Raw genomic sequence first — 11,361 nt, forward strand, 5'->3', positions numbered from 1 at the left:
GGAAGAGGAGGAGGAAGAGGAGGAAGAGGAAGAGGAGGAAGAGGAAGAGGAGGAAGAGGAAGAGGAGGAGGAAGAAGAGGAGGGAGGAGGAGGAGGAAACAAACAAATCTTATTGACTCCATTCAATTTGTAGATGGCTAGATATCCCTCAATCCTAACCAGTCAGCTGAGCTTAGGAGGCAAGCCATGAGAGAAAACGTTGCTGTCTAAGCTTACTAAGAGCTGTGCTTCAGAGAAGGGACAGGGCCCAGTTGGTAGAGTGTTTAAGTATGTAAGAAGTCATGGGTTCATTCCCAGCACCATCAACAAACAAGGACAACTTGAATTCCTCCCAGTGGACGATGAAGGGAGTGGGTCAGCAGTCATGGGCCGGGTACAGGCTTCTTTGGGCAGATTTAGGGGACAGGAGGATGGGCCATTTCAGACACTATCCAAGGAGCCATTCTAGAGATATTAAGCTGGCTGTGTTCCACAGGAGGAATTGGAGACGCTTTAGAAACCAAAGTGACCCCACACCATGAAGAAAGCTTTTGCATAACAGAGAGTAGAATAATTTAGAGGTAAAGATTATGTTGTAAAAAAAAAAAAACATAAGTCAGAATCTGCTTCTCATTTATTGCCATATCCCAGGCCACATAGGCAGGCTCAGAATAAAAACTCACAGCATGTTTTTTCAATTGAATCCAATTCCCTTAAGCTCAGACAATCAACAAACAAACTGCTCTTTATACTATGCTAGGGACAGAGTCTGGACCAGGAACACAAACCAAACATCAAGACATGCCTTTTCAGATTCCAGATATGGGGCTTGGGTCACTGGACACAGATGTGGTGGGGACAGGTAAAAACAGAGCCGCACAGTCAGAGCCAAGGTGCCCGGCAGAGGGCTAGATAAACAGATAGTGCCAGGTCCAGTGACTCCCAGAGCAGATCAAAGGTAGCTTTCCCCAGTGCAAGCAGAGAGCATGGCAGGAATCTGAGGACCTCTCACCCAGTTCCCGACCCACGCTCACAGATGGAGAGCTATGCCATTAGTGGCCACACCTTTGAGCACTACCAGCATGCAGGCGTTTGTGACCATTCCTTTCTAGTCTTTCTTATATAGCTCCTTTAGATAGTCAGCCATGATATGGCTGTGTTTGTGACTTCTGGCTGGGCTGCTTAGGTTCACGGCCCAAGTCTGCCACTTGGCCAAGCATTTGCATGGCTTACCTACTTGGTTTCTGCACTAATAAAACAGCACCAAGTTAATAAATCCCCTTAAAGGAAGAGGGAAGATTGAGAGGGCTATGTGTGCATATGCCTAAGAGTATAATATGTCACATGTGCATCGAGTGAGCAACGGTGTTCACTGTAGCTGGTATCCCAAAGCAAGATGGCAGATGAGAACTCATGCCAATTTGGCTGAGACCTGGCTCTTCCTGTTAGGTCACGCTATCACTGCTGCTGTCCCGACAACTCCCTAACTGGACTGCTGGTCTACCCGTGAGGTGTTTGTGAGTGGATAGAGCTGTCACTGCTGACCTGTGAACAGAACTGCTGGTTTCCTAACCACGCACATGGGATTTGCTGCAAAGAACCATTTCTCCACAGGTCCACTTCCCCTCACATCCTTTCTTTTCCACGACCTCTGGTGGGTAGGGATCTAGAATTCAGGTTAAAGAGGTTAAAAAAAATTGAGGTTAATGAGGTTAAGAACCATCATTAAAAGTAGGTTTTGAAAAATTAAAGTTACAATTTTGGTTAGGATAATTTTGAGGGGAACAGTAGGAAACAGTAGCTCACAGAAAGTTATTGTGTTGCTATAGTCTGGGCTTGCATCGATTTATTTCTTCTTCTTCTCCTCTTCCTCCTTCTCCTCTTCCCCCTCTCCTCTTCTTCCTCTTACTTCTCCTCCTCCCTCTCCTCCTCCTCCTCCTCTTTTGCAACAGACTCCTAACTGATCCAGAATAGGGAATAGAAACTAAGCCAAGCTACTCAGAATTCTTCCCTAGTATTTCTTTCCCTCTGTTAGGAGGGAATACTTGCCCTCTTCGCTGCCTTTGGGTTTGAAGTCCTAAGGGTGTGAGTTGAGAGTGCCTTTGCTCATCTCCTCCTCCATAGGTGAAGCTGCCCGAGAGGATGCGGCAGACCTACAGATATAGCCTGTAACTCCACTACAGGAGACATTACGATTATCCTTCTCCCCTTGAACCTTAGATTCTGTTACTTACATCCAGACTTTGTGCTCAAGCATCAACTCAAAGGAACAACATGTGAGTTTGCTTTTGGTTTATATTCAATTACTTCAAGTTTTATGGCAGATGAGGTCAATGCTATTCATATTGTTTTGCCTTTTTAAAACAACAACAACAAAAAAAAGATTTTATTTTATGTGTATGGGAGTTTTGGCTTTATATCTTTGCACCACATGCATGTCTGGTGCCGGGGGCTGGTAGAAGAGGGTGTTGGATCACTGGAGCTGGCATTTTAGACAGTTGTGAGCCACCATGAGGATTCTGGCCCTTTGCAAGAGAAGCTCACTTAGCCAGTGAGAAGATCTCTTAGCCAGAGAGCCCTCTCTCCAGCCCCTTGTTTTGTAGAAGAAGAAGAGGAGGAAGAAGAGAGAGGTGGGGAGAGAGAATGAGAGAGAGAACACAGGTCCTTATGTTTTAAGAAATTCTGGCTATTTGGAGCTAGCCATGGTGGGTCATATCTATAATCCCTATACTTGGGAAGCTGAGGCAGAGGGATTGCTATAAATTCAAGGCCAACCTGGATTACACACACAGTGAGACTCTGTCTCTTCCCCCGCAAAAAGAACAGGCACTCTGAGCATTTGGAATGTTTAATACAAAATGTTCCAAGTTTTGAATATGGGTTGTAATTTTGATCTTCAGAAATGATTACAGGGTCCAGGCATGGTTCTATATGCCCATAATCCCAGCACTGGGGAGGCCAATTTAAGAGAATTCTGAGTAGATAACAGCTAACCTGGTGTAAAAAGCAAGATCCTGTCTACAAAGAAACAAATGACAACAATAAAATGACATATATACACACAAAACAAGAGAGCTAGGCCTGGCGGTACATGCCTCTAATCCCTACTATTCAAGGCATCAGAGTAGGAGGATAGATAGTTTGCAGTTGCCTAGACTACATAGTGAAATCCCATATGAAACAAAACAAAGCAAAACCTAAAACTAAAAGGACCTCATGTCAGGCAACTGACCGTCTCACTGTGTCAGGACTAAGGTTTGGCCAAGCTATAGAACTGCCCATGTAAAACAAAATGAATTGCTCCCTGTATGTAGGTCACATGGATCTCATACAAGACTTCCACTTTAACACATGATCTCATTTTGTCTCTTTGAGTTATCTAAACATGGTATCCTGCTCTCTGGGTCCCCAACTCCACATTCTTAGGATGCAGGTGCCATTGCAATCCCTTCTTTGGAAATCTGTTAAGTCCTTCCAACACACATGAGACAGAGAACCCACTCATGCCAGGACCCAGCACACTCTCCCTTATCCTCTCATCCCCCTGGTGTGCCTAGCCCTGGGTCATCAACAAGAGTCAGGCTTCTCCCAGCTGCTTGCAGCAGCTCTCCGTGGCTGTAATATCGAATCCCTGTTTGGAGATGGAAGGGCTCTCCGCACAGCCAAGAGGTGAAGGGTTTATTTTCCTGACTATTTCCTCTTTCAGCTGAAGGAAATACTGCTCTTCATCATTACATTCCATGCCATGCATTTGGACCTGGTCCAGTTGTCTGAGTACAAGAACTGAAGGCGGAGAGTCAGGAGGTGAGCTCCTTGGGCCTAGCGCCTTGGTAGTATTCCAACCTCCAGCATCATGCTGTATAGCATAGCACCTTTATCTTTCACTAGGGAAGGGGAAAAGGGCCAATGTTTTCTGCCTGATTCTTGAGTTCCATGTGGGACGCCCATCTAATTCTCCAAATACGGCCCCTACCCCAGACTTGGAAGGGAATGATTGAAGTTCCAGGCTTCTGCCCTTTCTGGCATGCCACTCTGACAATCCAGGCGTGCCAGGAGGGTGTTTGAAACTGCCAGGTTGTCACTGCACAAGTGGAGGGGGTGGGGGTTGGGGGAGGGGAAGGGGGCAGTGCAGCTGAGAACTGAGTGTGTTAATAAAGGTCACAGATAGCTTCCTTTGCACACAGCTGGCCAGGTGTTGGGAGCTCTGTGGGTGGCTTTCTGGGAGACAGGCCCACCCTGACTCAAGTCATTTTCTGATGAGATGATGCCTTGTTAAGTGGCTATAAAGTTTTAAGAGCACACGCCATACCCACCATAAACATGAGGAATCAGTCCCCTTGGGAAAGCTGATAACAGGTCATAGAAGGGCCTCCCCAAAGGCCCCCTAGAGGCTTGCTGACAGGGTGCCCAAGTCAGAATGGAAGGTTTTTATTTTATTCCTTCCTTTAGCTCTCACTGTATAGGTGTCTTTGGCCTCCTTGAACTTGAACATCCTGGCAAGAAGTCAAGTCACGCTGCAGATCCCAGGGGGAGGTTTTGTTTTCAGACCTGAGTTTGAATCCCATGTCTGCTACTTATCTGCCCAGTGAAGTAGAAAAGCCAGCCACTGAAACTCTTTCTTAAAACTCTTTCCTCTCCAGGAAGGAGGCCAACAGGCAGGCCACAGATGACAGTGAAGGCAAAAGAACAGGGTGCAATGGAGTTGGCCTTCTACTACCACAAAGCGATCCTATGCTCACATGTCCAAACAGCCCCCAGATGTGACTCCATTGATCAGAAGTCATCCTTAGCTGCATGAAGAAGAAAACAACAACAACAACAACAACAACAGCAGAAGAGTCCTTGCTTGAAATCAATCCATGTACATCCTGAGCATAGGGTCTTCCTTTTTTCAGCTCTTCCCTCAAGGACCTAGGGTTTCAGTAAGTAAATGTGCCTTTGTCCACATTTAAAGCACATCATCTGCCTGGTTTGGTAGCACACACAATCCTATCACTTGGGAGGCCAAGGCAGGAGGATTACAATGAGTTAGGGGTCAGCATGGGCTATAGAGAATGTCTAGCTCAAAACAAAAAGCCAAATTTTGGGCTGGGATGTAGCTCAGTTGGCAGGGTGCTTTCCTAGCATGTATGAAGACCTGGGTTCTAACCCCAGTACAACATAAAACCAGGTGTGGTACACACCCAGAGCCTAGCTGTTCAAAAGTAGAGCCAGACAGTCATCCTTGGCTATATATCAAGATTGAGATCAGCTTGGGATAAATAAGACGCCATTAAAAAGAAAAGGAGAAAGCCAGGTAGTGGTGGTCACGCCTTTAATCCTAGCACGTGGGAGGCAGAGGCAGGCGGATTTCTGAGTTAAGAGCACTTGTTCTTTCAGAGGACCTGAGTGTGGTTCTCAGAACACGCAGCATGACTCAAAATCATGCTTAACTCCAGTTCCAGGGGGATCTGACACTTTTTTCTACCTCTATGGACACCAGGCACACCTGTAATGCATATACATACATGCAGGAAACCAATTTTGTGTGTGTGTGTGTGTGTGTGTGTGTGTGTGTGTGTGAGAGAGAGAGAGAGAGAGAGAGAGAGAGAGAGAGAGAGAGAGACAGAGAGACAGAGAGAGAGAAAGAGAAAGGGAGAGAGAGAGGAGAGAGAGGAGAGAAAAGAGAGAGAAAATAAATGAACCCAAAATAAAATAAATAAAATTTTAAAAGAATCAATTATATTTTATTGTTTTGTTGAGATCAGGTCTTACTGTGTAGTTCCTATTAAGATCTTCCTCAGTCTTCCAAGTGCTGGGATTATAGATACGCATAGCTGTCCTAGTTTGATTTCTATTACTGTGATAAAACATAGACTGAAAGCAGCTTGGGTGGGAAGGATTTATTTCATCTTACAGCATACGGCACATCAGGGCAGGAAGCCAGGGCAGGACTTCCTGCTACAGGTAGGAACTGACACAGAGGCCACGGGAGAACACTGCTTCCTGGCTTATTCCCCACAGCTCATTTTTTTGTTTTTCTAGACAGGGTTTCTCTATGCAGTCCTAGCTGGGCTAGAAATCACTACATAGACCAGGCTGACCTTAAACTCGCAGAGTTCATCTGTCTCTGCCTCCCTAAATAAAAGTGGGGATTAAAGATTCACACACTGAGCTCCAGGCTAGTCAGGGCTTAGAAGTGAGACCCTGTCTCAAACACACACACACACACACACACACACACACACACACACACACACAAAAGGGAAAGGAAAACACAGAAACTAAAGATGTTTTTATAAAAAAAATATACTTATAGATGCCTTTGTACTGGAGTTTGTAACAATAGGCTTTTACAGCAGTGTTTTTTTAACTTTTGCAAAATACCCCAGAGCTTTGAATTTTAAAAGAAATGTAGTGGAGGCTGGAGGTGTGGCTTTGCAGTTAAGAGAGCTTGCTCCTCTTGTCGGGGACTGGAGTCTGCTTCCCAGAATCTACACTGGGCAGACCACCAGTAGCTACAGCTTCACAGGATCTGACAGACTTTTTTGGCCTCCACAGGTACCCTGCTCTTACACAGACACGTTTAAAACACAAAGTAAAATAAAAAATAAATTCAAAAGAAAAGAATTGTGGTAGGAATATGTGTGCGCTTATTCACGCACACACACACACACACACACACACACACACACACAGGAACTTAAAACATACATAAGAGTGGAGACTAGAGGTGAGGTGGGGTAGGAATTGGATATGAAAAAACTTGGAAGGAACTATTTTTCAGTTAGTGTATATGTGTGTAACATATGTCACTTTTGATTCACATGCCTGTATGATGTATAAAACATTGTATTACCAAAAAAACAAGCAAGCTTAAAATGAAGGGGGGGTGTTTGTTCCCCGGGTGTGACTCTGGGCTGGTGGCATCTGTGAGGGGGTGGCATTCTTGGGGCAGCCACACCACATGCATCTGCTTACTCCGTCCTGACTCCACCCACCTTAGCTAATAAACTGAAAGCAAGTCTGGGCTCCCAGGGAAAAGGCCAAGAGTAGCTTGCAGCCTGGTTCTGGAGGGGGTAGAAGTGAGGACATTCTTTCTCCCCTGCTTGTTTCTCAATGGCAGAAATTCCTTTTAGTCTCTCACCCTACAACTAGGAAGAACTTTACCTGCAGGTCCTTCCTTAAGGAGATAAGATAGACCTAAATTCACATGTTAGTATGAATGTCTGTCCAAGTTTAACAGACAAATGCTCTGTTGATTGAACTACACCCCTAGCCCCAGATATAAGGCTCTTAGAGACTCTATCCCCAAAACACATTTTGTGAGAGATCAAGAAGTCTCCACGAAGACCCTGGACGGATGAATACAAGGTGATGACGAAGCATGGGAGATGGAGTCTGTTTCTTTGTACTCTAGTCTGGGCCAGACCTGGATGAGAGCTCCAAGAAACACAAACCAGGAGAATACAGCTGCGTCTGAGGCTAGGCTTTGGAGGTAGGCCTGAATTTAAGTGTCAGCTGCTTCTTTGCAGTGAGCTCTGGGGCGAGTATTTAGCCTCTGGGAGTCTGTTTTCCCTTTTGTGAAATGGGATTGCTGATAAACCCTATGACTAATGGAAGCAGAGAGGAGACCATCTGGGTAATCTGAGGTGGCGCCATGGAGGATGAACTTTACACCATCAGACCCCAGGAGCCTCCCTCCACAAGGTGTGCAGGGGCCACCACAAGGCCACGCATGTGGTTCAGAGGAGAAAGGTGACAGAGAGGAGCAGCCATATGGAACAATACCAAGAATGAAAACAGGGTGGTGGGTCTGACTCACACGGTGACTCACTTCCTTGCCCAGGGATGCTCTGAGCCAGGGCTGCTTCTCACAGGTTCCCTCTCTGTGGAGAAGATATCCCTGCCCTACAAGGAGAGGGATCGGGGCATCACCCTGTACCCTCCACATCTAGTTTCAAAGGAGAACTCAGTTAGTTGGAACCCTCAAATTTGAATTCAGAAAGTAAGGAGTCTAAGATCCAATCTTTAGAAGAAAGGACACAGCTTTTGAGTGGGGTACAGGGACCTTGGAACCCTTTTGTCCTCTTCTAGATTGTCACACAGATATCTGTACCCCACAGGACATTGGGATGGCACAGAAGAGTGTCAAAAAACTGAAAAACTCACCCATAATTCTGTTATTCCCCACTCAATCATAGGATTTGCCTTGGTATTTTTCCACTTACATTTTTTTCACTCACGTTTCATCTCAGCCAAGTTTATATTATCTGTATAAATACTATTCAAAAGACGTGAACTTGGGAAGTAGAGACAGGATTGGGAAGATGATTGGGAGTTCAAGGCCATCCTTAGATATATAGTGAGTTCAGGGCTAGTCTGGGCTATAAGACTCCTTATATTTAAAAAAAAAAAAAAAAAAAAAAAAAAAAAGGATGAACAAAGCAACAGATGTGAGCCACACATGTAACTGAAAGTGCTTCATGTAACTGAAAGTGCTTCACGGTAGGCTCATGGTTAAAGAAAATGCAAAAGTAGCCAGTCATGGTACACAAGCCAGTCTCAGTACTTCAGAGGCAGAGGCAGGCAGATTTGGGAGTTCAAGGTCAACCTGGTCTATACATTGAGTTTCAGGCTAGCCAGAGTTACATCATGAGACCTTGTCTCAAAAGAAAATAAAAAGAAGAAAGCAAAGAAAACGAAACACATGCACTTAGTATATGTATAGATGAACATATCCCAAAGATTTTCACCGTATCGCAATCAATCAATATAAAATGCTCAGTGATATACTTCCTTGTTTGTTTATCTCAGGTATAAGACATATCAGATGCTCAGTAGCAACACAGGCTGGGGTGGTACCCTGGCAGATGGTACAAGTCATTTTGTTTTCTATCTTCCTTTAGTTTTTGCTTGCGTGAAAGCCTAGGTATATGTCATAAAATGTCCTTTGGGGAAAAAAGCTTTCAGGAGCTACAGTGGCATTCAATGTGATTGTGAGCACTTCTGATTGCATCCCTGGGGAAGTGGAGGCAGGAGAGACAGGATGCAGCAGATCAAGGTTACCCTTAGCTCCAGAGTGAGATCTAGGCCAGTGTGGGCTACATGAGACCTTGCTACCCATGTCACCCCTCCCCCACAAAGCTCTACAGAAACCTGTGCATATTCTGTCTGATTTCACAGGTAATACATCTGGCTCCTGTTGGGTGTTTCCTGTGTTTCCCTGCTCAAGGATATGTGCTGGCTACTTCGTGTAATACTGAACAAAAATTGGGCAGGCATAATACATACTTCTTCATAACTCCTCTTTTCATTTCATGGTGCATTGTGAATGAAAAAAAAAAAACCACCAGTAAAAAAATGTCAGAGTGAAACTTGAGCCTCTATAGTAGTGGGTCTCAAACTTCCTGAAGCCTCAACCCTCTTAATACCGTTCCTCACGTTGTGGTGACACCATAAAATTATCTTCATTACTACTTCATATCTGTAATTTCTAAATCATATTGCAAAGATCTGTGTTTTCTGATGGTTTTAGGCAACTCCAAAGGGGTCGTGACCCACAGGTTGAGAACCACTGCGCTCCACGGGAAGCCAAATGTATTCAAACAGCTGTTCCTCTCTCAAGGGCAGAGTGTAATCTTTCCATTCCTTGTTCTTTAGATGTAGAAGCTGAAGCTCTAGGTTAAGGAGAAAGACTTTGAATCCTTGGGCTGGGGATGTAGTTCAGCTGGTAGGCTAGGGTGCACAGAGCCCTGGCTTCCATTGCTAGCACTGCATGAAACCAGATGTGGAGATGTGTGCCTATGACCCCAGACCCAGAGGTAGAAGCAGGAGGATCAGAAGATTAAGGTTATTCTAGCTATACACTGAGTACAAGGCCAGCCTGGGATACATGAGACCCTGTCTCAAAGGGGGAGAAAAATTAATTCTTACAAAGTTGGGACTCAGTCCAGATCTGATTTTAGCCCCTAAGGTTTTCATTTTTACCATATGGTCCCCTTCTGTGGGGAGGCAGGGAGAGGAGCCAAGATATGCCAAGGAAACACTCTACAAATTAACTTTTGCAGTAGGAGACTCAGGAAATTGGGACTTTCTCTCTCCATAATTTTGCCTAACAACCTCCACAGTCACACAGGTGAATCTTTTCCCTCTGTACCCCTATGGCTCCTGGGCTGCAGTTCTTCTCTTCTGATAAATATTTTCCTTGATAGGTTGCTTCTCTCAGACTTCCAAAAAAGAGTCCCTAAAAACTCTTGAGGACCAGCACACCTAGTATTGAAGCCAGATAATGTTCCTTCCTTCCTCCTTTCCCCTTCCCTCCTTCCCTCTTTCCTTCCCTCCTCCTTCCTTATTTCTTTCTTTCTTTCTTTCTTTCTTTCTTTCTTTCTTTCTTTCTTTCTTTCTTTCTTTCTTTCTTTCTATACTCCCCGTCCCCCCAGGACAGGGTTTCTCTGCCCTGGCTTTTCTGGAACTCACTCTGTAGACCAGGCTGGCCTTGAACTCAGAGATCTGCCTGCCTCTGCCTCCCCAGTGCTGGGATTAAAGATGTACTCCCTCATGTCTGACTCATCAGATCATTTCTTGTTCTATGCTTTGGAGGATGTTTATCAGCATGCTTGACCTTTGTCCACCAGGTGCCAGAGCAATCTCCCCTCCACCCCCCACCCTCCCACCCCACCTCCCCGGCTCCCTGCCAGGCCAGTTTTGGTTTGGCATTCAAAACTGCAGGTATTGGCAAACCTTGCCTGTGGGGGGCACCCCCTCTAGTTGGTAAGTTCTGGTTTTAGATAGAAGATACAGGAGATACTTTGTTTTAATTTGCTTGAGATGGGTCTTGCTGTGTGCCCATGGCTGACCAAATTCTCTAGGTAGCTCAGGGTGACTTTGTACTTGTAGCAATTCCCCTACATTCCATTGCTAAGTACTACGACCCAGTATTTTCAAACTAATCATTTGAAGCTACACAGGAAAAAGACAGGGCAATCCCTTCCCATACTGATTGCATTGCCTTCCACCGTTGTGTATCGTTGTTTTGCTTGTGGGTATGTCTGTGCATAGATCTTCCAGGACTGGAGTTACAGCTGCCTTGTGGATGCTAGGAACAGAACCTGAGTCCTCTGGACGAGAAGTCAGTACTTTGAACCACTGAGCCATCTCTCCAGCCCACTTGGTTTAATCTATCTATCTATCTATCTATCTATCTATCTATCTATCTATCTATCTATCTATCTATCTATCTATTTAAATAGGTACAGGCTCTTTCTTTGAGACCCTAGCTAGCCTAGAACTCCACAAAATCCTCCTGCCTCAGCCCCTTGATTGCTGGAATTATAGGCAGAAGCCAACATACCTAGCTTCCACTGTAATGAACCTCCCCGTCCCCCTCTCCCTCCCTCTCCC

The 11,361-nt window shown here is 45.2% G+C and overlaps 1 long non-coding RNA gene across 1 annotated transcript; it reads left to right on the forward strand.

Annotated features, from left to right (window-relative positions):
• The first annotated feature begins 3,682 nt into the window (after positions 1 to 3,682).
• On the forward strand, positions 3,683 to 4,935 carry LOC116070120. The gene is made up of 2 exons (XR_004110283.1): positions 3,683 to 3,783; positions 4,620 to 4,935. It is a non-coding gene; the product is annotated as an uncharacterized LOC116070120 (long non-coding RNA).
• The last annotated feature ends 6,426 nt before the right edge of the window (positions 4,936 to 11,361 follow it).

Source organism: Mastomys coucha, unplaced genomic scaffold (assembly GCF_008632895.1).
Source record: "Mastomys coucha isolate ucsf_1 unplaced genomic scaffold, UCSF_Mcou_1 pScaffold22, whole genome shotgun sequence".
Taxonomy (NCBI): domain Eukaryota; kingdom Metazoa; phylum Chordata; class Mammalia; order Rodentia; family Muridae; genus Mastomys; species Mastomys coucha.